This window comes from Piliocolobus tephrosceles, chromosome 7 (assembly GCF_002776525.5).
Source record: "Piliocolobus tephrosceles isolate RC106 chromosome 7, ASM277652v3, whole genome shotgun sequence".
In the NCBI taxonomy this organism is placed as follows: Eukaryota; Metazoa; Chordata; class Mammalia; order Primates; family Cercopithecidae; genus Piliocolobus; species Piliocolobus tephrosceles.
The window spans coordinates 46377664-46403622 of record NC_045440.1 but is presented as its reverse complement, the minus strand read 5'-3'; the positions used below and the strand labels follow the sequence as shown (position 1 = coordinate 46403622).

The following is a 25959-nucleotide window of genomic DNA, read 5'->3' as shown; positions in this document are numbered from 1 at the left end:
ATGTTGACCTGGCTGACCTTGAACTTCTGACCTCAGGTGATCCGCCTATCTCAGCCTCCCAAAGTGTTGGGATTCCAGGCATGAGCCACCACTCCCAGCCATTCCCCACGTTTCTTACTGAAATCCTGTAGTCAGTTGCTATACCAATTGTCTGTCTATGATACTGAAGTGTTTCTTCTCTTGTAAGAGTCATTTACCTTTGGTCTCAGTTGTCCCAAACTGTCAAAGTATACCACCTTTCCTTTCAATACTGTCATGGAATATAGAAATTAGTCTTTGGTAAGGTCTCAAAAAGCCAGAAGCATGGACACAGTTGCCACTATTTTATTTATTTTTGGAAGGGGAAGACAGGAGTTTGGAGTCTATATTTAAAGTCATCATCGGATGAAGAATGGCTGTGGTGGGTAAATACAAAATACCCTTATTACACTTCTATGTGGTTCTCAGTATTTTGCTCACTTGGGGTGCTGCACATACTTAGCTGGTTCTTAGACTTCTCACAAAGGCATTTTGGTCAGTATATTTCTGTTAATATGTTTATAAAGGAATTAGAGCCTGTGGTACTTTATTGTCACCTTGTTAGTGTGCTGCGTGTAATTATATGTTTGTAAAGTGTATTCACCTGAATCTAATAAGGAATTTTTTTTTTAATTCACCTGGGTCTTTTCATTTTACCGCAGAGATATTGCTGGAGCATGACATAAAAGATTCATTTCAAAAAGTGATTCTGATAAAATACAGAAGCTGTGACCTTAATAGTTTATTTAAAGAAAGACTACCAAAGTGTTGCTAATTGCAAGGGGCAGAAAGCAGTTATAATGGCCTTCATCAATGTTTGTCAACTACCCATAGCAAAACCTGTCAATATAATAAATGTGGCAAAGCTTTTGAGTTATGCTCAATCTTTACTGAACATAAGAAAATTTTTAGCAGAAAGAAATACTGCAAATGTAAAGAATGTGGCAAAGACTGTAGGTTGTTCTCAGATTTTACTGAGATTTTACAGAAGAGAATTCATACTGCAGAGAGATGCTACAGATGTGAAGAATGTGGCAACGCCTTTAAAAAGTTCTCAAAAGTTACTGATCATAAACGAGTTCATAGTGGAGAGAAACCCTACAAATGTGAAGAATGTTTCAAAACCTTTACCTGCTCCTCAACCTTTATTCAACACAAGTGAAATCATACTAGAGACAGACTGAACAAATGGGAAGAATGTGGTAAATAAAGCCTTTAAGTTTTTCTCAGACCCTAAAAACATAAGATAATTCATACTGGAAAGAAACCCTACAAATGTAATGAATGTGGAAAAGCTTTTATGTGGTTCTCGGCCCTTAGTAAACATAAGAGAATTCATACTGGAGAGAAACCCTACATCTGAGAAGAATATGGCAAAGCCTTTACCCACTCCTCAACCCTTATTAACCAGAAGAGAATTCATGTGGAAGAGAGACCTTACAAATGTGAAGAATATGGCAAAACCTTTAGGTGTTTCTCGGACCTTACTAATCATAAGATAATTCACACTGGAGAGGAAACCCTACAAATGTGAAGAATGTGGCTAAGCATTGATTTCATTCTCACACCTCATTAGAGATAAGAGAATTCATACTAGAGAGAAGCTCCACAAGTGTTAAAACTATGGAAAAGCCTTTAATAAGTCCTTGTATTGTGTTCAACATCAGAGACTTAATACTGAACAAATGCGGTATAAAGGTAATGACTGTTGAAGAACATTTAACTTAACATCTTGGAAGGTCTCTAAGCACTTGTTTTATAACCTGGGTGCTTTTGTGTTGGACATATGTAGCATTTTGCTATTATATAATGCCCTTCTTTGTCTTTTTTAAATCTATATTGATTTAAAGTCTGTTTTGCCAGAAACTAGGATTGCAACCCCTGCTTTTTTTTTTTTTTTTTTTTTTTTTTTCTGTTTTCTATTTGCTTGGTAGATTTTCCTTTTCCCCTTTACTTTGGGCTTATTTGAGATGGGTGTCTCAATTACAGCATACCATTAGATATTCATTCTTTATTCAGCTTGCTACTCTGTTTTGTAATTGGGACACTTAGCCCATTTACATTTAAGGTTAGTATTCATATATGTGGATTTGATTCTGTCACTATGATCTTAGCTGGCTATTTTGGACATTTGTTTATGTTGTTGCTTTATAGTATCAGCAATTTATATACTTTAGTGTGTTTTTGTAGTGACTAGTAATAGTATTTTTCTTATTTAGTGCTTTCTTCAGAAGCTCTTGTAAGGCAGGTCTTGTGGCAATAGATTTCCTCAGCATTAGCTGATCTGAATAGGATCATATTTATTTTTCATTTCTGAAGCTTACTTTGGTTGGATATGAAATTCCAGGTTGGAACTTTTCTTTTTAAAATGTTGAATATTGGCCCCTAATCTCTTTTGACTTGTAGGATTTCAGATGAAAGGTTTGTTGTTTGTCTGATAGGCTTTTCTTGGAGGTTACCTGGCCTTTCTCTCTAGCTGCCTTTAACAGATATTTTCTTTCATTTTGACCTTGGAGAATCTCATGATTATGTGTCTTGGGGATGAACTTTTCATGAGGTATCTTACTGGGGTTCTCCACATTTCCTGCATTTGAATGTTGGCCTCTCTATCTGGGTTAGGGAAATTCTCATGGACAATATCCCAAAATGTGTATAATATGTATTTCAAGTTGTTTTCATTCTCCTTATTGCTTTCAGGCACTCTCTTTAATTGTAGATTTGGTTTCTTGCATAATCCCATATTTCTTAGAGGTTTTGTTCATTCCTCTTTATTCTTTTTTCACTCTTGTTGTCAGTCTTATCTCAGAAAACGAGTCTTGAAAGAGATTCTTTCCTCTGCTTGGCCTATTCTGCTGTTAATACTTGTGATTATATTACAAAGTTTTTGTATTGTGTTTTTCAGCTTTATCAGGTTGGCCACATTTTTCTCGATTGGCTGTTTTTTCTATCAGTTCCTGAAATTTTTTCCCTTCCTTGCATTGGGTTGCAACTTACTTTTGTAGCTCAATGAAGTTTACTTCTATCCATATTCTGAATTCTACTTCTGTCATCTTAGGCCTTGCTGGAAACGTAATTTGGTAACTTGGATGAAATAAGCCACTCTGGCTTTTTGTGTTTACAATATCTTTGCACTGACTTTGTCTCATCTTTGTGGGCATATCTTTGAGGTTGCTGACCTTGGAATGGGGTTTTCGTATTTTTTATCCTATTTGATGGTCTTGAGTATTTGATTGTGGTATAAGATGTTTGCAGCCAACAGGCTTTGTTCCTGGGAGATTTTTTGGCGGTGGGAGGGGCGGGGCAATGCTCAGCTCAAATCTCAGAGGCTGCATGATCTCAGGGACTTGTATTGAGTCCCAACTTTCTTCTCTGGCTCCATGATATTTGGAGTCCACCACTCTATGGGACTAAGGTCCCACAGCTGCAGCAGAGTGCTAGTGGATAAGGAGTTTCTGCCTATCTTTGGACATTCACCTCAGTGGCAGAAGCAAAGCAGCTAGGAGTGGACTGGGGGGTACCTGCTGGAAACTGTATATGCTGTTGCACTAAAGATGGTGTTGGCTTGGAGCAGAATGCTAGCCAGCAAGGATTTTTATGCCTTCTTTGTGCACACACACACACCCCCGCCCCCCGCATTAAGGAGTAATTGTGGAGAGTGTGGGAGGATACGCTGTTCTCTGCACAGTGTTAGCACAAAGGCAGGGGTGGGGTTTTCTGCCTCTGCCTACCAAAGCTTCATTTACAATGCCAGTTGCTGGGGGTGGCTAGGGCATACTGCATTCCTATTTGCTGGTGGGGAAAGCAAAGCCAAACCTGCCTTTGCTGACATGTGCCAACAAAGTAATATGGGGATTTGCCTTCATCTCGGGGGAAACTGCAGTATGGGGAAGAAACATGTGGGCTGGTGCAGTCATAGGGGCTGCCTTGCTGGAGCTCCTCAGGTGTCAGGCATGGCCCATCAGGGCAGATGCTATGGTATGGGCTTCCAGGGTACCTGTGACTGCCCTGTAAAAATCTGTAGCCAGACTGGGTCCCTGGGGCAGGCCAATAGACCAAGGAGTGCTAAGTTGGACCAGGTTCTTACGATTTCCAAGACCATCCTGCAGAAATCAAGTTCAACAGTTCCCCTAGGGCTAAAGTCTCTTATGGGAGAAAGTTGAGTCTAGGAAAATGACGATCACTGACAACACTTTATTACAGATGCTCTCATGCCAACCCCTCTGGGAACCACATGAGCTGGCTTGCTGCCCCATCTCTTTGCTTGTTTTCTGGGGGCTGCATCTCAGAGAGATGTAGGTCAGCAATTCCTTAGTGCATTCAGCACAGGACAGAGGATCCATTGTTTTAGCCAAGTTATGGATTCACTGTCTAGGGAGGAGCAGTGTGTAGTTTCTGGGACCCATGGAAGATGAACTGCCCTCCTCTCTTGGGTAAACTGCAGCTTGTTTGAGGTGTGAATAAGACACTTAGGGTTTTGGATTTATCAGTAGTCTTACAGTAGCAAGGACAGTTCTACTGCAGAGGCACTGGCAGAAATATTTTCAGTTGTCCCTGGAGGCTCTGTTCAGGGAGCTATTAAGTTGCTACTGGCTCAATACCTCTGGCAATGATTGGCTAGTGGCCCAGGCCTGGAGACCTGCCCAGTGAGAATATATGAGAACAGGCACTCACGTAACAGTCTGGCCACTTTTCTGAGGGGCTGCTGCAGTATGCTGGTGTCCACTGCAGTCTCTAGTCACCTCAGATTTTCCAGTACCTAAAGTGATCACCAGTGAATGCTGCAAAACAGCAACAATGGCAGCATGCCCTTTTCTGTGGAAGCTCCATCCTACAGAAGTATAGACCTGTTTTGTAGCTGCAAACCCTTGTTGAAAGGTCTTACCCAGTGAGGAGAACATAATTGGAGATGCACTTAAGAAAGCAGTCTAGCAATATTTTTGTAGGACAGCTCTGCTGTGCAGAGGGACTACTTCCACTGACAGTTTTTTGGATTCTCCAAAGCCAGAAGCCTGAAACTGCTAAGTCATACAAACAGCAAAAATGTCAGCTCACTCTTTGCTCCAGGAACTATATCACAAGGAGGTTTCAAAATTCCATCAACCAAAGAGCACCAGTGGTGGTAGCTGGACACCCTAGTTGGGTAGTACTTTCTAGTGAGGAAAAACAAGTTTGGGGAAAGGGCTTTAACAGGCAGTCTGGTCATGTCTTTTTAGAACATCTGTACTGTTCTAGGAGATCCTTTCTGCCCCAGTCAGCTTGAGCTCTTCAAAGCCTGAAGGTTGGAATGCCTAAGCTGCCCAAGCAGCAAAGATGGTGGGCCACTCCTCTTTCTGGTAGCTCCATCCCAGGGAGGTGCAGTGCTCCTGCCAATGGTTGGCTGGAATTCTAAGCCAGTAGGCCTTATCCTGTGAGGCACTGTGGAAGAGGGTCCTACAGACCATCACTATTCAGCCCCCTGGATTCCACCTGTTTCCTATGGGTATGTACAGGGGTGTAACCTCCTGCTTTGCTGGAGTTGCAGCTACTTTTTCTGGGAAGCCTGGAAAGCCAGAGTATCTACGGCTCTTGAATCTCTGCACAGGCCTGAGCGGCTGCTCTGCTGAGACTCCATGTAGCTCTGTGTGTTCAACTGAAGGCCTTGGTGAAGTGGGTTCATGAGGGTATCTCCTCACCTCGGGGTTGCAAAGATCTGTGGGAGAATCGTGGGTCCGCATGCACTCACTGCTTTATTGGGTGGGGAGGTTCCCTTGGCTCCATGTTGTTCCCAGGTGGCCCATTGTCCTGCCTTGCTTTACTCCATTTTCCATAACTTAAGTTGTTTCTTTGATTAGTCCTAATGGAAGTACCTGGATGTTTCAGTTGAATGTGCTATATTTATGTCCACCTTGCATTCCTCTCTATGAGAGCTGCACAGTCTAGCTGCTTCTAGTCAGCAAACTTGATCACTTTTCTCTAAAAGGAATCTACATTTTTATAGTAAAAGTATTTAATATATTTTCAAAAGCAAATATTGATATAATTTAACAGTTACATTTGATGTTATATCTTATTTCTAGAATTTATGTGAAAGAACATGGTCAATGGTTACTGCACAGGATTTATGGGAGATTCTTCTATATTAGATGGACAGATTTATATACTTTCCCATAGAAGATAAGAAAACTGAAATCTAAGATACATGAAGACCTTCTAAGCGGAAAGGCCACTTAGTAGTTGGTTTACAGCAGTATCATAAGTGACAGGATGATAGGAGAATGGTAAGTGATCAGGATAATATTCTGCATAGTAAGAGAAATGATTTGAATTTTAGAAGGAAATTGCTTTACCATTTGTAAATTAAGGTAATTAAAATACAGTGAATTTCAAAATGCCTTTTTATTGACAATGTGTGGACTTAACTTGTTTTAATAAACCAAAATTGTCGTTATTGTGTTAAGGCTATTTTACTTTGAATGTGTACCTTGCCACTAATGTTAACTTATCCCAACTTATCCGAGGTTGTAGGTAACAGATGGTAACAACATACTATTGTCTGACAGTGGAATAACATCCCTAGTGATTCCTTTTTCAGTGGTCTTTTTCTTAAAATAATTTGGAAAATATGGTTCCTACAACTTACATTTTTGTTTTTTTTATAACTCCAGGTTATTATGATGGGTTGTAATGAAGATTATATGAGTATAATGAAGCTATTTGTTTCTGAATTCTGAACAACTATTTACAAAATATCCTACTTTTTTCTGTCAAACATATGACTTCTCTGGTCTGCTAAACACATACAGACCTTTAGTTTTGATTTACATGGATTTAAACATGCAGATATATCACTCTAAAATAAACTTTAGGTGTGTAACAGATTTATAAAGAATAATCATATTTGTTTATGGTTGTGTACCAACTTTGAGAGGAAATGAAAAATATTAGAATGAAATAGATAATTTTACAAGTATTGATAACTTGCCAGCAAACCGGAAAGTTCAAAGATTTTGAAAGCAAATCTATTTTCTCTGCTTTGTATTAAGCTCATTTATCTAAAATATTACTGCTCCTGGCTTAGAATCATCTTGTGCAAATTCTCCTTTTTCGTTGTTGTTGTTTGTCTGTTTGCCTGTTTCTCACCATAGACATATAATCTTTATTAAAAATACAGAAATTAGCTGGGCATGGTGGCGGGTGTCTGTAATCCCAGTTACTCAGGAGGCTGAGGCAGGAGAATCATTTGAACCTGGGAGACAGAGGTTGCTGTGAGCCAGGATCACACCATTGCACTCCAGCCTGAGCAAAAAGAATAAAACTCTGTCTCAAACAAACAAACAAACAAAAAAGTCTTTGAGATTATGAAACAAACAAAAAAGTCTCAGAGATTATGAAAGTGACTTTGATAAAATTTAGTGGTATGCACAAAATAAGTTCCATATGCAAGTGATTTAACAGTGCGTGTATTGTATGTTTTTATTTAGCACATTTTATATTTTGTTTCCATTAGAGAATGCTATTTAATCCAATTTTTGTTTAGCTATTGTTCATTTTACTTTATAAAATTGACATAATTTATTAAATTTATTGGGCCAATTTATTCAAGTAAACAGTTCAACATTTAATAAGTCATGAGGTATTTTTTGGCATAAACATGAAGTAAACAGAGATAATACTGGTTATGTAATAGAAGCTGCATAATTAGAAATAAATATTCTTTTTTAAATTACCCTTTAATGTCAGGTGAAAATTTGAAAATATCTATGGTAAAGAAATGCCATTAATTCTCCATATGAAGAGAACATAATTGTACCTATGCTGCACAATTGACTCTCATAACTGAAACAGGAAGAAGAGATGGACCTTTTACCAAAATGTAGTGAAAACCTTGTAAAAATTTTCAGATTATGTTTTTCCATTTAAACATCTACTGAGGTAGGTAGAAGGCAAGTCTATTCAGTCAAATCTGGAATTGCTGACACGTGTGAAGGGTATGCACCACAGGTGTCAAAACCTAAAATGCCCTGAACTATTTTCATTTAGATTAATGAAATATGGTTTTAGTCTTCCTCCTCTCTATTCTGGCTTAGACAAAATTATCAAGCCATTTCAAGTAGATTTGATTCTAGATCATTTTTATTTTATTGATTGATTGATTGATTGATTGATTGATTGAGATGGAGTCTCCCTCTGCTGCCCAGGCTGGAGTGCCGTGGTGCGATCCCGGCTCACTGCAACCTACTCCTCCTGGGTTCAAGCAATTCTCCTGCCTCATCCTCCCAAGTAGCTGGGACTACAGGGCCTGTCACCATGCCTAGCTAATTTTTTGTATTTTTAGTAGAGATGGGGTTTCACCATGTTAGCCAGGATGGTCTCGATCTCCTGACTCTGTGATCCTCCTACCTCAACCTCCCAAAGTGCTGGGATTACAGGCTTGAGCCACCATGCCCAGCCTTGATTCTGGTTGTTGACACAGCACATCCTCAAATTATTGTCTCTGAGGATAGAAAAGGTGTGTGATGTGGAAGAACAAAACTGAACATTTGTTATAGTTAAGTAAATTTTATTTCTGCCCTGCTGTCCTGGGTAGTTCTGGCAGACTTTACTGGAAGGTAGAAGTGGGAAACAAGCCTAAATGAAAATTGTGTGTGTGTCTTCTTAGGAACTGGCAGGATCAGCCTTCAGTTCTGGATGGATTTGGGGCAATTGGGTGATATATAAAGAGTGGTTATGTTGCATCAGGTCCTAAGGCAACCTGGCTTCTTCCAGTAGTAAAACCCAGTAAGATTGGTATTTTTTTGGAGTGTGAATTGGGTGATTTTAAAAAATAATATACATGATAGATTTGTTCTGCATATTTTAATAATTATTTTACAAGAGCTGTTTGGCCTTATTTCTATACTGAAGCACATTCTGAACATTGTAAAGTCTCTTTGTTATCAGATACTGAAAGATAAAGAATGAGTAAATGAATCTGTTTCAGTTTTTGTGGGTAATTTAGCCAGTAAATTTAATATCATTTCCGTAATCTTTAAGTTTTACTACTGAAGACCAGAATAGATTTTTTTCACCTAAATTTTTGCAACTATAAAAGCATGTTCATAATGTCACTTTCATAGATACTATGAATATCAATTGTCAGGTGTGTTGATTTCTAATCTAAAGTCTTTGAGTATTATGTCACCCAACATATCCAATAAAATGTTTTTAAGTTGCTTATTTTAAAAATCTGTCAATTTTGAATTACATACCTAGCTAAAATTTTTTTAAGATCTAAGATAAGATGTAAAATAATCAGACAAGTAATATAAAGTAAGTTTACTGAAATTTTTTACTTAAATAAGAAATCTAATTACATTTTAAATAAATTGCTATCATCTGTTGTTATTTTTGTAACACTTTTCTTAAGATTTTGCCTCTAAAACAGGTAACAATTTGAACAGAGATGGAAACAAAAATTCGATGATTGTCATGAAAATAAATTTCAGGAAAATAAAAGGTTTGTATAATGACCTAATAAAAATAATATAAAGGATAGAAATCTTAATATTTGTTTTTATACATTATTGGGCAAAAGTAACCCTGAGATAGTAATATGCAGAAAATACTATTATATTTTTGAGACTCTCTTACTGACTTTGCCACTTAGAGAACCTCCAGCACAGGCCCAGGATTCCCTAGGCATTTCTTCCAGGAGAATATCCAATGGAAATGAAACAGAAGGACATGTCCACAAAGATATATCAATGCTCACCTCCTAGAGACCAGTGGATGCAGGTTGCAGAAAGAGTAGGCCCTTCTTGGATGTCCATGGAAGGGCTATGGGCACCATCCTGGAAAAGGGGCCTGGAACTCCACTGAGCCTTCCTACCGGCAGGGGCCTCAGAGGGCCCATGGGGAGGCCAGCCTAGGTGCTCTGTCCTGTCCTTGGCCCTTGAATCCTGCCTTACCTGCTAACTTTTTCCACAAAGAAATCAGAATGGCAACTCCCAATGCAGCCCCACTAGAGGAAGGAGATCAAGAGTGTCAAGGCCCACACCCATCTTGGCACATTAAATGAATTATTGATTATCTAGTCCATAAGTTAGAGCAGAATGTGCTGCTGTGATCCCTTGAGATCTCATTCTAGGAGGAAACCTGGGTGGCACCTACTTGAGTCTGTGCATTGGAGGAAGGATGGACAGGTCACCTAGGCTTCAATGTGAATGTGCCCTTAGCCTACCCAGGGAGACATGGGCTTGACAGTGGCAGACAGCAGACATGCTGAGCTGTCAGATGGGTACAGAAGGGTAGGCATGAGGGGTCCTTGAGAGAAGAACCCTCTCAGGGCCCTGAACTCAGCCCAGAGATCCCCCAGCCTTTTGAAGCACAGGCTGTACCTGGAGATGCAGTGTGGGCACTGTGCAATGGCCTGGTAAAAGTGGGGTGGGCAACCAGTCACTGAGGGGCTTTCATTGCCCATTTTTCTGAAGAGCAAATTGAGCCCCCAAAGCCACAAGCCAGGAGGGCCAAAAGCACTGGGCATCACTTTTTTTTCTTCATTGGTTCCCATAAGCCTCAGACTTCCCTGGGCTTGCCTGAAAACTTCCTGGGCTTGCCTTGAGGAAGAAGACTCCTCTTCCTTGTGAGTGTAGGCACAGAAGCAAAAAGACTTGTATGGTAAGCCCACCACAGTCACTTTTGTGGGCCCACCTGGGCCTCCTCACTTCACTGGGACTGGCCTGTGAAACCCAACTGGAATTCCAGAGTCCAGGATTCACATTTGATTCAGCACCTAGGCCAGAGCAGATGTGGGCCTGTTAATTCCATTGCACAAGGCCCAAATCAGAGAACTGGCCTGACTGTTCAGCCGCAGCAAGGCAAGAGTGTGTGTACTGTTTCAAGCAGGTCCCATTCTCTTCCTGCCTCTAATTATTTCACCTGCAACTTGTCATTTGTACTACCTCTTTCTCTACCCCCCACATCCTGTGGTTTTTGAAATTCCTCTGCAGACTGCATGAGCCACGCATTAAGGATCACAGTGCCCTAGCCTACTCAGGCTGTGCCAGGAAGATAGAGCTCTCAACCAACCTTGACATTTAAGAGTCATGTGTAAATAGTAACAGCTCTAGCAGGAGAGCTGTCACATACTCAGATTCTTTTTTGGTCTCCATACCAAAATATATGGTCGAATGACAAGGCCATTAAGATAAAAACCTGGCAGTTCTGCCTTTTAAAAGGCAGCCTCAGCCTTATCACCTGAACCACAATTTCAGGGTCTGGTTTAGCATGCCCCACCTTGGAAAATAGTGGAACTGGGGCCCCAGAGTGTCATGGGCCAATGAAAATCTGGAGAAGGACACCTCAGCAGCCTGTACACACCTGTAACTGGAACAGATCCTACCAAGTAAGAAGCCATCTCATAAACTTAGACAACTGTACAAGCAATGTGCACACACATCAGGCCTAATAGATAAACTGCTGTCAACCCAACAATTCAAGAAAAGGCAAAAAAATTTTTGAATTTAGGGTTTCAGGAAGAAGAACGTCCACTGCCTGAAACAGCCTGTATGATGGATGCAACTGACAGTGTTAACTTGACTTGGGCATGGAGACTGACCCTATATAAAAATTGCTTCTGAGTGTTCAGAGTTCCAAGCTAAAAAAAATCTAGTAGTGGCCTGGTTGTGTGCGGTGGCTCATGCCTGTAATCCCACCACTTTGTGAGGCCAAGGGAGGCAGATCACCTGAGGTCAGGAGTCTGAGACTAGCCTGACCAACATGGAGAAACCCCATCTCTACTGAAAATACAAAATTAGCTGAGCCTGGTGGCACATGCCTGTAATCCCAGCTACTCGGGAGGCTGAAGCAGGAGAATCGCTTGAACCCAAGAGGTGGAGTTTGTGGTGAGCCAAGATTGTGCCATTGCACTCCAGCCTGGGCAACAAGAGTGAAACTCCATCTCAAAAAAAAAAAAAAAAATCTAGTAGTGGCCAACCTGGAGATTGTTCTTTATCTATGAGGAACATCTGAGCCCCTGGTCTGTCCTGGGCATGGTTATCTTGCTAAGCCCACTGACACTGGACTTTCTTCCCTCCATGTAAATCCCCAGTAAAACTCCATATCTTATTCACTGGTACTGAGTCTCTGCTTTGACACCTTGAATCTGGTGCCATTTACATGGGAATCGAAGTTGACACAGCTTACCCCATAGTGAGGAAGGATTTCAGGCTCTGCTCAATGTGCTTCAAAGCTCACCAAGGCATCAGCTATAGAAGGATACAGTTGTTCTCTTTATCACTATCATCCTCTTTTCCTTAGATGCACAATCAGCAGAATAACAAGTAAGATGAAGAGGAAACATATAATGGTCAGAAGCAAGATTAATGCCAGAATAAGCAGTGACCACTTGGAAAGCAAAAGGGGGCATTTTGCTTTCTCCTGTGGGCAGCCCTCAAATTCTGTCATCACTTTCTGGCTTCAGTAATAGTTTTTCAACTCCATCCTGGCTCTGTGGAAACCACAGGCCCTGGGTGGTAAAAATTTTCACTTAATCCTTGTGCAACAAAGCTTTCACTTGAAAAAATACGACCTTTCTGATCATGAGCTTCTAAGCAGTCTGGACAATGCACAACCTAAAAACCTGTGAAAGGAGATGAGTAGGTCTGAGGGAAACAGTTTCCCACCTCTTTGCTTGGCAAGTTCAAACAACTGGGAAGGTAGACAAATGTGCAGAGGAGGGCAGCACAGTATAACTCCTCATTGTGTGAGTTTACAACCAAGAGTTTTCAATCCTAGCTATGAGAGCTCCAAATGAAAACCAGAAGTTACTTTACTATGCATCTGTCAATGATTGATTGCATCACATTTTGTCTATCATACTAAGGAGTCTTCGCTGAGGATTTTCCCATTGAACATATAGAGATACTGACAGGAAAAGGTAAAATAGCAACTCCATGACATCATTAATTGGAAGTGTAGAAATGTTCATCTTCTCACATCATTAGCATTTTTGCACATATTTTCATGTATATCTACCCATAAAGCTGATATTTTATAATACTTAAGTTATATGTCAAGTTAAAATTTAAAAATATTTTTTTTTCAGCCACCCGTGGCGGCTCACTTGAGGTCAGGAGTTTGAAACCAGCCTGGCCAACATGGCAAAACTCCATCTCTACTAAAAATAAAATAAAAAGTCAACTGGACTTGGTGGCACACACCTATAATCCCAGCTACTTGGGAGGCTGAGGCAGGAGAATTGCTTGAACCCAGGAGGCAGAGGTTGCAGTGAGCTGAGATCATGCCACTGCACTTCAGCCTGGGCAACATAGCAAGATTCTGTCTCAAAAACAAACACACTAAAACAAAATTTTTTTTTTTAACCACAAAAAGACACACATATGGTCTAGGCATGCTCTGGTGAAGTGGAGTGGGAGTGGAGCCTGTCCTGGGAAAGAAGGAAGAAGAGTCAGTGCCCTGCATTATGTGTGGGGGATCCATTGGGACACAAATAAAGAGGCAGTCAGGTCCTTGGCATAGCAACACTGAGGCTTGTAGTGGGCTTCTGAAAGCAGCAGAAATGGCCTGTGACCTGAATGCTAGATGGGCCTGTAACAATGAAAGCTCTGCCCAGGGATCTTAGCAATCCTGTTAGGAGGTCCTGACTATACCCTGGATTGGAGACTTCTGAAGTAGAGTGGCTGGCAGAGAGCCTCAGCAAACAGGAGTCTTGACCACTGTGGCTGGGCCAATCTAAAATAGCTCATTTATTCTGTTTCACAAAACAAAATATAGAAAAATAAAGTGAAAACATGAAATCAAGAGAAATAAAATAAAATTTAAAAATAAGTTTAAAGTAATTAAAAATAGTAAGGACACATAAACTGAAATAAAATAGAGAAAAATAAAGAGAAATATAATTAAGATCAGTGAAAATAAATAAAATGAAGATGAACTTAATAAATACAATAAAAACAAGAGAAATAAAAGAAATGAAATAATTTGCAATGCAACAAAATAAGAAAATTTTTAAGAATGAGGAGAAAAAACTGAAAATAATAAAGATAAATATGGAGAAAGAAAATAAAATAATATGAAAGGATATTAATGGAAATAAATAAAAAAACAAAAAGAAATTAAATAAAATGTTACAAACAAGATACAAATTGGAGAAAATTTGAAATGAAGAGAATATAATCAGAAAAATATAAAAGAAAATTAAATTAATAGAAAAAAATGAAAGTCAATAAAAATAAATAGTAACAAAATAAAGATGAAGACAAATACACAGAGAAATAAAAGGTTAAAAAGAAAAACAAGACCTGGGGATAATCTACAAAACACTTCACCCAACAATAGCATAATGCATAATATTTCTAATTACATATGGCACATTTTCTTAGATAGACAAATTTCTAGGCTAGAATGCAAGTTTTAGCATGTTTAAACAGATAGTAATCACAAAAAGTATTATTTCTGACTACAATAAAATATAACTGGAAGTTAAAAATCAAAAGAAAACTAGCATGTCTGCATACATATGAAAACTAGACAAATTCTTGAGCATACTATTTTTCAAGAGTTAGAACGTGCAAGATTCTTTAAATGTTAATAGTATTTGAAATGGTCTACAGATCAATCAGATCTCTTTCACAAAACCAATAGTTCTTTTTGCAGACGTACTAAAATACTCTAAAATGTTTGAGTCAATATTTAGCTGTGTCATCCAGGCTACAGTGCAGTGTCATAATCATGGCTCACTGTAGCCTTGACCTCTCAAGCTCAATTGATCCTCCCACCTCAGCCTCACAAGTAGCTGGCACTGCAGGTGCATGCCATCATGTGCAATTTTTTGTATTTTTTGTAGAGACAGGGCTTTACTATATTGCCCAGGGTGGTCTCAAGCTCCTGGGCTCCTGTAATCCAACTGCCTTGGCTTCCCAATGTTCTGGGATCACAGAAGTGAGCCACTAAATATTGCCCTATAATTTCTATAAATACTCAAAAAACCAAAAGTAGCCAAAAAACCTGAAAAAAAGAATAAACTCAGAGCCATAATTCTTTTTTATTTCAAAAAGTATTACAAAGTTACAGTAATCAAAATAGTGTGGTGCTGGCATACAGACAGAAAACTAAATGTTGAAACAGATAAGAGAATCCAGAAAGAAACCCACATGCATATACTCAACTTATCCTAAATGAAGATTCCAAATCCTTATGTTGCAGAACTTTCTCCTTCAGCAAAATTGGGTTCTGGTCACATGACTAGGAAAGATTAGGCTCAGGGATGCTCTGAAGAATGAAGAGTAGAGTTGACTGGGGACAAAAAAAAAAAAAACTCTCACAAAGTGAGTTGGAGTCCTGTTTACAGACCCCACCTTCCACATTGATAAATGCCAGACCATCAAACAAGAAATGAAGAAGCCAGACTCCTCCTCCCTGCACAAGGGGTGAACTTTCCATGTATCCACTCCCTTCCCCCAGTGTGCAGGTGGACAATATTCAGAGAGAATCAGTTGGAAAAAGGCAGGCTTCATCTGGGACCAGCAGTACGATTTTTCAGCCTTCAGGCTGTTTTAGGCTTGAAGGTGGGGTTTTACCCAAGACCCTTGGCTGTTTCACCCAAGACCCTTGGCTGTTTCCTAACTCTGTTATTTTCCCCTCTAGAGAAGTACATCTAACTGCTGTTACAATAAGGATAAGGATGAGGACAAAAAACACTTCTAAGTGCTTCCTGCTGAAAGGGGGCACTGTTTTGGAAAAATGGCAGTCAGATCTGCTTAAGACACCTATCTAAGTGTCCCCAGTGAAAGGGACCATTGTCTGAGGCTCTGGTTGTGTGACTGTTTAAAGTTTGGTAGCCTGAAGGTGAGAAGAATCAAACCGGGTTATTAAAAAACACATATTAAAACGAAACAAGGGGAAGGTGGCAAGGATGGGTCAAAAATTCCAAGGTCTTTTACCAGTTTACCTTGGGAGAGGGAAGCCAAAAGCCCAACTGGAAAAAAACAACAACAAACAAACAAAACCCCAAAAAAGTAAGCATTTGTTCAAAGGAGTCCTAAGGGTTCAGGACGCCTTTAAAAGGGATATAAACTGAAGATGAATGGCTACTCGTTTAGAAAGAGAGAGAGGACCAGGTGTCCCTGGTTCCTTTCTCTTCTTAGCAAATACCCAGTGTATGTTGTGGGATAGGAAAAGAATGTTCTCTTTCTCCCTTCATTCCTTGCAACCCTGAGTCCTAGTGATTGTGACAGGGTGCCACCCATGGGTGTCAAGCAGCTTTCACCCATGTTAACAAGGAGGCCTAGGGGGTGAAAATATCTGCTGTTGCCCCCATATGCCCTATCTCCCCTGCAGTCAGTAGTTCTGGAGTTCACTAGACCTCATTTATGGCATGGACACTAGCATAATCTTTACCCATTAAATGGGAGGCTTGTCTTAATCAGCTGGAATTAGTCATTCTCATCTTCACTGTGCCTTATAACCTCCATTGTCATCTGCCTCTGGATTTCTCAGATCCAGGATTCTTTCCGAGGGATTCGACCTGAAACTTGGAATTGAGGTTGGGACAAAAATGTGTCTCAGAGGATTGCATGGACTCCTTATCATGAGCTGAATGCTAAGATGAAGCTGTGAAATTGAGTCCTCTTTCCATAAGGGAGAGAAAAGAATGTCTTGAGACACACCCAGAAGACTAGTGGCTATAGTTATGCTTGCTAAGATTTAGGTGGGCACCCTATTTATTCCCATCACTCTGCAGGATTTGCAGGATAATTGCCCAGGACTAGAATATTAATCCAAATTTTTACATTACCCATCCCTTTTTGTTTCTTCTGAGCTACAGTTGAGGATCACTAGTTGGTTCACAGAAATAAGCAGGGTTGGTCTAAAATGTAGGCAAAATGCCAAACTAATGACTTTAGAATGTAATTACAAATGTGTAAGTTTTGAAACACAATATTTATTCAGTCTTCTTTTCTGTTAAAAACAAATCATGATAGGACTGATTTGTTTGTGAAAAAAACTTTAGTCCTACACTTGGCCTGATTATTTGCATAAAGTGCAGCAAGAATAATTATTTCTGCATAGGTCTTTGACATTGGCTTTGATGGAACTCTGTTCCACAAGAAATTTCAGACTTTCTAAAGTCAAGCCCAGCCATGGTTTTACCATCAAATACTTATGAGTTGAGTGATCCTCTCCTCTTATGGTCCCATGATTAACTTGGAGCTCCTGGGCCTGTCAGAAAGTGTCGTTCTTTACTTAGCACAGATCAGAAACCCTGCAGAGGGACTGTGTAGAAGAGATATGAGGCCTGTTTTTCTGAGGGACTTTGATTGGCTGTGCAAGTTGAACTTGACTCCTTAAAGGGAAACATACCCTTTCAGTCAAGGCCTTGGTAAAACAACCAGTTTCTCCAATTGTGTCCAGTTGCAAAGAAAAGTGGATTATTATTGTACTGATGCAAATAGCTATATTGCCGTAAGTTAAGAACACTCACAACTATTTTTCAAATTCTGGAGAAGCCAGGCAGAGAGAGACATACATTCTCCAAATTTTGTTCACAGGAGTACACATTACTCACATATTAAAGGCTGTCACTATCTCAAGATAAGTTTTGTTCACTCTGGTAAACAAAACAAGGATCACTAAAGTTACAAGCAAAGGTCAGAAAGATTACTTCAGCTTTCTATTAGTTCACTGCATTCAGTTAACACTTGTTTTGTTTGATATTCAAGAACATTTTAGCTCTTCATGAGTCCTGTACATTTTTCCTGTATTCCAGTGACAAAAGCTCTAATGTTATCAGAAGCCTGCATTGGAGATCACCTGTCAAAGTTCTATACCTGATTAAAAAGCATTTTTTGAAAAAAATCAAAACAAGGCAACAGTTGTATGTGTTTAACAAGATGTCCAGAGTAGTTACAGTCAGAAACGTGATTGACAAAAAAAAATTTGATTATTTCTGTGGTTTACAATAAATTAGCATAATAACCTAATTGTGGTTGATAGCATATACTTCAGACATTAGAATTTTAGAAATCCCATACAAGTTTGGAACTTATGTTAGTATTTTTCATCAAAATATTATCTAAAGAATATTGAACACACTGTCAGGCCTCTGAGCCCAAGCCAAGCCATCACATCCCCTGTGACTTGCACGTCCGCATCCCCTGTGGCTTGCACGTATATGCCCAGATGGCCTGAAGTAACTGAAGAATCACAAAAGAAGTGAAAACGCCCTGCCCTGCCTTAACTGATGACATTCCACCACAAAAGAAGTGAAAATGGCCAGTCCTTGCCTTAAGTGATGACATTACCTGTGAAAGTCCTTTTCCTGGCTTATCCTGGTTCAAAAAGCTCCCCCACTGAGCACCTTGTGACTCCCACTCCTGCCTGCCAGAGAACAACCCCCTGTGACTGTAATTTTCCTTTACCTAGCCAAATCCTATAAAACGACCCCACCCTTATCTCCCTTCGCTGACTCTCTTTTCAGACTCAGCCCGCCTGCACCCAGGTGATTAAAAAGCTTTATTGCTCACACAAAGCCCGTTTGGTGGTCTCTTCACATGGACATGCATGACAAACACCATTTTGGCAATTCCATGTAACTAAACATGTCATATAACCCTGTTTACGTCTCTTGTGGATACTCCAGGGGCCCTCTTTAGCATCCAGCAGCCAATAATTAGAAAAGACAATTTTGTAACTAAAGTTTGATTTTGAGAAAGATGTTAAATGTTAGAAGTTTAAAACACTTGATATTATGAAATAAAATTCCAGATGCCCATAAATTACTTAACTGAAATGGTGACTTAAAAATGTAAAAAGCAAAAACCTTTTATAATTATTTACAAATTTTGCTAAAGAACAGATTAGTGCCTTATGAGTGTCTTGTTGTGCTTTTATTTGAATGCTTAATATACAAAAAACCCATATAATACCTTTTTGAATTTAATTAATGTTCACACACAGAATTTCTTTAGCAAGATTTATTTTTACAATCTTTCCACAACTCGTTTGAACTTTTAGCTTTATTTATCTAATTCAAAACAATTGTTTGACCCTAGGCAAAAATTTATATTTTCATCCCTTCTTATAATCTTTTATTAAAAATACATTTTACTGTTCTTACACACCTTGTATGTAAATCTACTTCCAGTGGTTTCAATTACATATTATAATGGTAACTTCTAGCAATTTTAACTTTAATGTGAAACCAGGTAAATTGTTTTAATTATGTGCTAGATGCAGCCAAGGGTTTGACTCCTTTCAGCATAATTAAGGGTGTGGTTAATTCCATTTGTTCTCAGGCCTTACCGATTGTGAAGCAAAGTTGAGCTGTTCTCAAAAACCAAAAAACAGTTTATGACCTTAAAACATTTAGCAAACCTAGTATCTGACCTGCATAATTAAGTCCACCTCCTCATCTGTTGATCACATTTGTGTTTTACCGATAATCTTTTAGGCTGTTTTTATTTCTCAAAGATTAAAAGTCATGTAAACTAAAAGGTACACAGCTTTTATCTTCCCTTCAAAAAATATTTGATCCAAGTTCTTATCATTCTTTAAGTCAATTTATTAGAGCTCTGTTTAATAGACATCACACACACAACACAAATATAACTACAGACAGGCAGAAGAAAACCCAGTAACCATAAGATTTATTATTTGCTAATTTCCTGATTGAATTACTGGCCTCTCATGCATGCATTAGAGTGGTAAGACAAAATGAAGGAAAAAAATTCAGTTGGCTGAGAAAAAACCTTTTCCTAGCAAAACAAGATCCCAGAAGAGAAAAACATAAATATCTTTTAAATATACCTGTAATTTGGATATCCACTTTTAATTAAGTTGAGCACGCTTTAAGAAAGTCTTTTAAATTCATTATTACCTGACTCTAGCAGCACTAAGCAGCCAGTATTTCTGGCATTCAAACTTTACCAAAGTTAACTTACCAGGTGCTCAGAGGAAAAAAAAAAATTAAGGCAGTTTGTGAAGGGGAAGAAAATCAGCAAATCTCAAGTTACATGCTGATATAAAATCAGAAGGGATTCATTCCCTAAGCCAGGATTAAAACTGGGCCACCATTGTAAAATAGCAGAGGCCAGAACAAAACATTGCCACGTGGTTACAGATCATGCTACTAACAGCCTAAAACAAGATGGAGGCCTGCAGCAAAATGTCCTAACAACCATAGAGAATGACATACAAAGCACACCAGATTGGCCACAGCTTGAGACCAACCTCACAAATATCCTTTCACAGTTAAAACTCTACAAAGAATATAAGCAGTGATCGTTGGGATCCTAGCCTAGCGAAACCTAAGAAAAAAAACAACCCCATCAAAAAGTGGGGAAAGGATATGAACAGACATTTCTCAAAAGAAGACATTCATACAGCCAACAGACACATGAAAAAATGCTCATCATCACTCGCCATCAGAGAAATGCAAATCAAAACCACAATGAGATACCATCTCACACCAGTTAGAATGGCAATCATTAAAAAGTCAGGAAACAAGAGGTGTTGGAGAGGATGTGGAGAAATAGGAACACTTTTACACTGTTGGTGGGATTGTAAACTAGTTCAACCATTATGGAAAACAGTATTGCAATTCCTCAAGGATCTAGAACTAGATGTACCATATGACCCAGCCATCCCACTACTGGGTATATACCCAAAGGATTATAAATCATGCTGCTATAAAGACACATGCACACATATGTTTATTGAGGCACTATTCACAATAGCAAAGACTTGGAATCAACCCAAATGTCCATCTGTGACAGACTGGATTAAGAAAATGTGGCACATATACACCATGGAATACTATGCAGCCATAAAAAAGGATGAGTTTGCGTCCTTTGTAGGGACATGAATGCAGCTGGAAACCATCATTCTTAGCAAACTATCACAAGAACAGAAAACCAAACACCGCATGTTCTCACTCATAGGTGGGAACTGAACAATGAGCTCACTTGGACTCGGGAAGGGGAACATCACACACTGGGGCCTATCATGGGGAGGGGGGAGGGGGTAGGGATTGCATTGGGAGGATGGGTGCTGACGAGTTGATGGGTGCAGCACACCAACATGGCACAAGTATACATATGTAACAAACCTGCACATTATGCACATGTACCCTAGAACTTAAAGTATAATTAAAAAAAAAAGAAAAAATAGTCTTTTGGTTAAAAGCAAACTGCTGACAGGGTAGAGGAAAGAGGAAAGAAAAAAATAAGGCTTAAGTGTAGGCAGGGAAGACAATTTTCATTCTGATGCAAATGGATTCCTTCAAAAGAGAGAAAAAATTGCTGTTGGATAAGGCTGGATCCCTTGGCTGAAGAAGGGGAAGACACCATGAATGCCTGCCATTTTCCAGCCCAGAGGAGATGGGGGTGAGGAGCTGCCATTCACCTGTCCAGCCTGCATGTGCTTGGGGCTATTAGAGTGGGGTGGTGCACAGTTTCCTCTACCCTAGAAAGAAGTCCAAGGATGAAAAGACTTACAAACAAAAGAGGAAAAGAGCTTTTTGTTCACCTCTTACCCTTCCTCTAACCCCACATCTGGACACCAAACTGTTGTAGAACTTTCTCCTTAATTCAGCTAAAATCAGGATCTTGTAACATGACCAGGAACAAATAGACTAATGAATGCACTGAAGGGTGAGGAGTAAAGTTTATTGGGCAAAAAGGAAAAAGAAAACAAAAACTGTTCAGCAAAGTTAGAGTGACTCCTGTTAACAGGCCCCCACCTCACGGATTGATGAACACCAGGTAACCACATAGCAACTGAATAGTCCAGGCTCCTCCCCTGCCAAAATGTGTGAATTTCCATGGCTCCACCTCCTTTTCCCAGTGTGCACTGGGGCATTATCCAGAGAGAAACAGTCAAGAAAGGGCCAGCTTCATCCTAAACCAGCAGTCCAATTTTTCAGCCTTCAGGCTGCTTTGGGCTTAAAGGAGAAGTTTCGCCGAGGACCCATGGCTGTCTCTTGTCTCTAACACTCAAAATGGGAAAAGGTGCTTTGGCTATCTCCTGTCTCTGTCACTCAAAATGAGAAAAGAACAGTCTCTTTAAAAAATGGGTTGGAGAATACTGAATATCCAAATGATAAAAAATAAACTTGCGGTAAGCAAGCATGAACTTAAAATGAAGTAAGATTTATTATTTATAGTTGCTGTAAATAATTTTTTTCTTGAATTTCTTTTACAGATGGCTTGTTCTTGACATGTAAAAGTGCTCCTACTAATTTTTATGTTAATTTGATATTCTGCCACTTTACTGAATTTCTTTATTAATTCTCGATTTTTAGTGTAGTATTTAAGTTTTGCTATATAGACAATTATGTGATCTGCAAACAAAGACAATTTGACTTTCTCTTTTTTTATTTGGATGTCTTTTATTTCTTGCTCTTGCATAAATAATCTGGCTGGGACTTCCAGTACTCTGTTGAATGAAAGTGGTAAAAGTAGACATCATTGTCTTGTTCCAGGTCTTAAATAAAAAACTTTCTTCTTTTCTTGTTCAGTGTGATATCAGCTATTGATTTGTCATATTTCACCTTAACTGTGTTGAGGCACATACCATCTATACTTAATTTGTTCAGTTGTTTTAATCACAAAGGCATGTTAAAATTTTCCAAATACTTTTTCTGCATCTAGAACAAAAAATAAAGGGGTCTAACAGTAAACTTAATTAAAAAGATAAACACTCTCTACACTATAAGTTACAAAACTGATGAAGGGCTGGGTGCGGTAGCTCATGCCTGTATTCCCAGAACTTTGGGATGCCGAGGTGGGTGGATCATGAGGTCAGGAGATCGAGACCATCCTGGCTAACATGGTGAAACCCTGCCTCTACTAAAAATACAAAAAAATTAGCCGGGTGTGGTGGTGGGTGCCTGTAGTCCCATTTACTCAGGAGGCTGAGGCAGAGAATTGCTTGAACCTGGAAGTCAGAGCTTGCAGTGAGCCAAGATCACTCCACTGTACTCCAGCCTGGGCAACAGAGTAAGACTCTGTCTAAAAAAAAAAACTGATGAAGAAACTGAAACATGAAAAATTTGAGAGATATTTTTTGCTCATGAGTTATAAAAAACATTGTTAAAATAGCTATGCTACTCAAGGTAATCTACAGATTCAATACAAACTCTATAAAAATACCAATGACATTTTTTTCACAGAAATGAAAAAACAGGCCTAAAATGTATAGGGAACAAAAAAAAAAAAACAACCACCCCAAAGTAATCTTGTGAAAAAAGAACAAATCTGAAAGCATCAAACTACCTGACTTCAAAATATACTGCAAAACTATAACAAGCAAAAGAGCATGATACTGACATAGAAAACAGATACATGGACCGAAGTATCCAGTGATCCCAGTAATAAATTTATAAACCTAGAGTCAAGTAATTTTTAAGTTATTTAGGACACACATTTAAGAAAAGTCAATCTTTTCAGTGAATTGAGCTAGGAAAATTGATTATTTAAATAAATACAACTAAGTGCCTCACTGTTACCATATTAAAACAACTTAATTAAAAATAAATAGAAGATTTAAATGTAAAACTCAAATTTATAAAACTATTTGAATAAAACATAGAGAAATTCTTTACCAAATAGGACAGAAAATTTTTTTTTAATAAGACCTCAAAAGCACAAGCAACAAAAGCAAAAGGAGACAAGTGAAGTTATCGGAATCTGAAAAAAATTTACATAGAAAAATGAATTAACAGTGTGAAAAGGCAACTTACAGTGTGGGTGAATATATTTGCAAACTATACATATGACAATGGATAAACATACAGAATAGATAACAAATTTAACAGCAAAAATCACACAATCTAGTAACAGGCAAGAGACCTTAAGTGACATTTCTCCAAAGAAGACATACAAACAGCCAAGTACATGCAAAGATGTGCAACATTAATTATTAGAAAAATGCAAATCAAAGCCACAATAAGATACCAAACCACTCCAGTTAAAATGACTGTAATCAGAAATGATATGTGCCTGACCCTTTCAGCAGGAGGCACTGTGACATATCTCCGGGCCTATTATTTAGGTGATACGACTCTCCTCTTCGACCTGGACACTGCCTACAAGGGACATTGTGCCATACGGTTTGGCATAGCCCTGAAGTTATGTGACTTTTTTGCCAGGAACTTGCCTACAAGGAGAATATTGGAACATTTCTGCCTCAGCATTTAGGTTATGTGGCTGTCATGCCTGTTTCATTACCACAGAGTAAATTTTGACATATACCTAGGCACAGCTCACAGGCATGATAATGACTGTCATATGTGGACCCCACAAATAGGAGTAATTTTGACTCTTGTAACTTGCTTTAGAAACATGAGTGATATCTTAGATCTCTTTCTGATGAAAAGGTCATAGGAGATTAAAACAGCCTCAGATATTTTATAAAGCCTTTAGCTTATACAGAGAGTGTAATAACAGAACCCAGTAGAAAGGTGAAATTGCGAGTCTCATATGCATACCCAGCAGACAATAAGTACTGTCACATCTCACATATATGAAGCCAGCTGTCACTTATGAAAACAGGACATGTGTGGTATTGTAAATCTCATCTCTGAAATATTCTGCCAGTGTGATAGTGATATAAATATTTGCTGAGCATCTGTGGGATTTGACTCTCCAGTAAATATATGGGATTGTGATCTCTACCTGGGCCAGCCTCTAGATAATGTGACTCTCCTGCCTGGGCCCTTCCCTCAGTAAGGATTGTGACATATCACTGGATCTATCACCCAGGTTATGTTACATTCTTTCCTGGGTCATGCCCACAGACATCATTGTGACATATGACTATGTCCACCATTTAGGTGATGTACCTCTCCTCTCTGGAATGGGTCTTGAACACATGGGGTGGTAGTGACATATTGCAAGACCAGGCACACAGGTGAGGGTACGCTTATGCCAGGACTATGTTTCAAGGAGGGCATTGTGACATATCTCTGGGTCTATCTCCTAGGTGATGAGACTCAATGCTTGGGCCTCACCCACATAGAGTATTGTGATATAAAAGTTAAACCTGAACAAAGGTGATATAACTCTTTTGCCTTGGTTCTGTCCTAAGGGAGCCTTACAACATAGCTCAGGACCAAGCACCCAAGTGATGTGGCTCTTCTGTCTGATTCCTACCCATGTGTTAGATTGTGATGTATAACTAAGGAAGCACCTAGGTGATATGACTCTGCTTTTCTGCCAGAGCCCTGCCTACTGGAGATATTGGCACATATCTCTGAGCCCATGACCTAAGTGATATGACTCACTTCCCCTGCATAGGCCTTTAAAATGGTGAGATTGTGACATATTGCTGAGCTCAGCATTTAGATCATGTGACTCTACTCTTTTCTGTGAACCATGCCCACAAAGGGAAATTTTGACCTATTGCACCCAGATGATGTTACTCTTCTGCCAGAGTCCTGAATGAAGAGGGAAGTATTGCATACTGGTGGGCCCAGCACCCTGATGATGCTACGGTCCTGCCTGTGGCAGAGCCACAGGGAGTACTTTCACATATCTTCAGCTTATTCTATAGGTGTTTTTGTTCTCATCCCTTGGCTAAGTTTTTCCACATGTGAAATTATGTCATATTGCTGGATCCAGCACCCAGTTAATGTGACGCTCCTTCCTAGATTCTGCCTAAGGAGGGCATTGTGACATGCTTGCCACATCACCTAAGTTATGTTACTTTTTCCTAGATTTTTGCCCAAAAATGGGATTATGACATATATCTTGCTTCAATTCACAGGCATAATGGTCAGACTTACATTGCAATTCAGCCAGTGGAATATATTTTGCCTCTCATTGCTAGGCTTAAGGTAATAGGTAAAATCCTGGGTTCCATATTTATAGAAAACTCACAGAAGTTTACAACACTAACTCATATTGTATAAACTCCTTGAGTGGCACAGAGAGTTTCATAACAAGGCCCAGTACAAAGTTAAGA

At 39.2% G+C, this 25959-nt stretch overlaps 1 pseudogene; it reads left to right on the top strand.

The window, feature by feature from the left end:
* The first annotated feature begins 1641 nt into the window (after positions 1-1641).
* LOC111527904 overlaps positions 1642-25959 on the top strand; it is a 67667-nt pseudogene continuing 43349 nt past the window's right edge.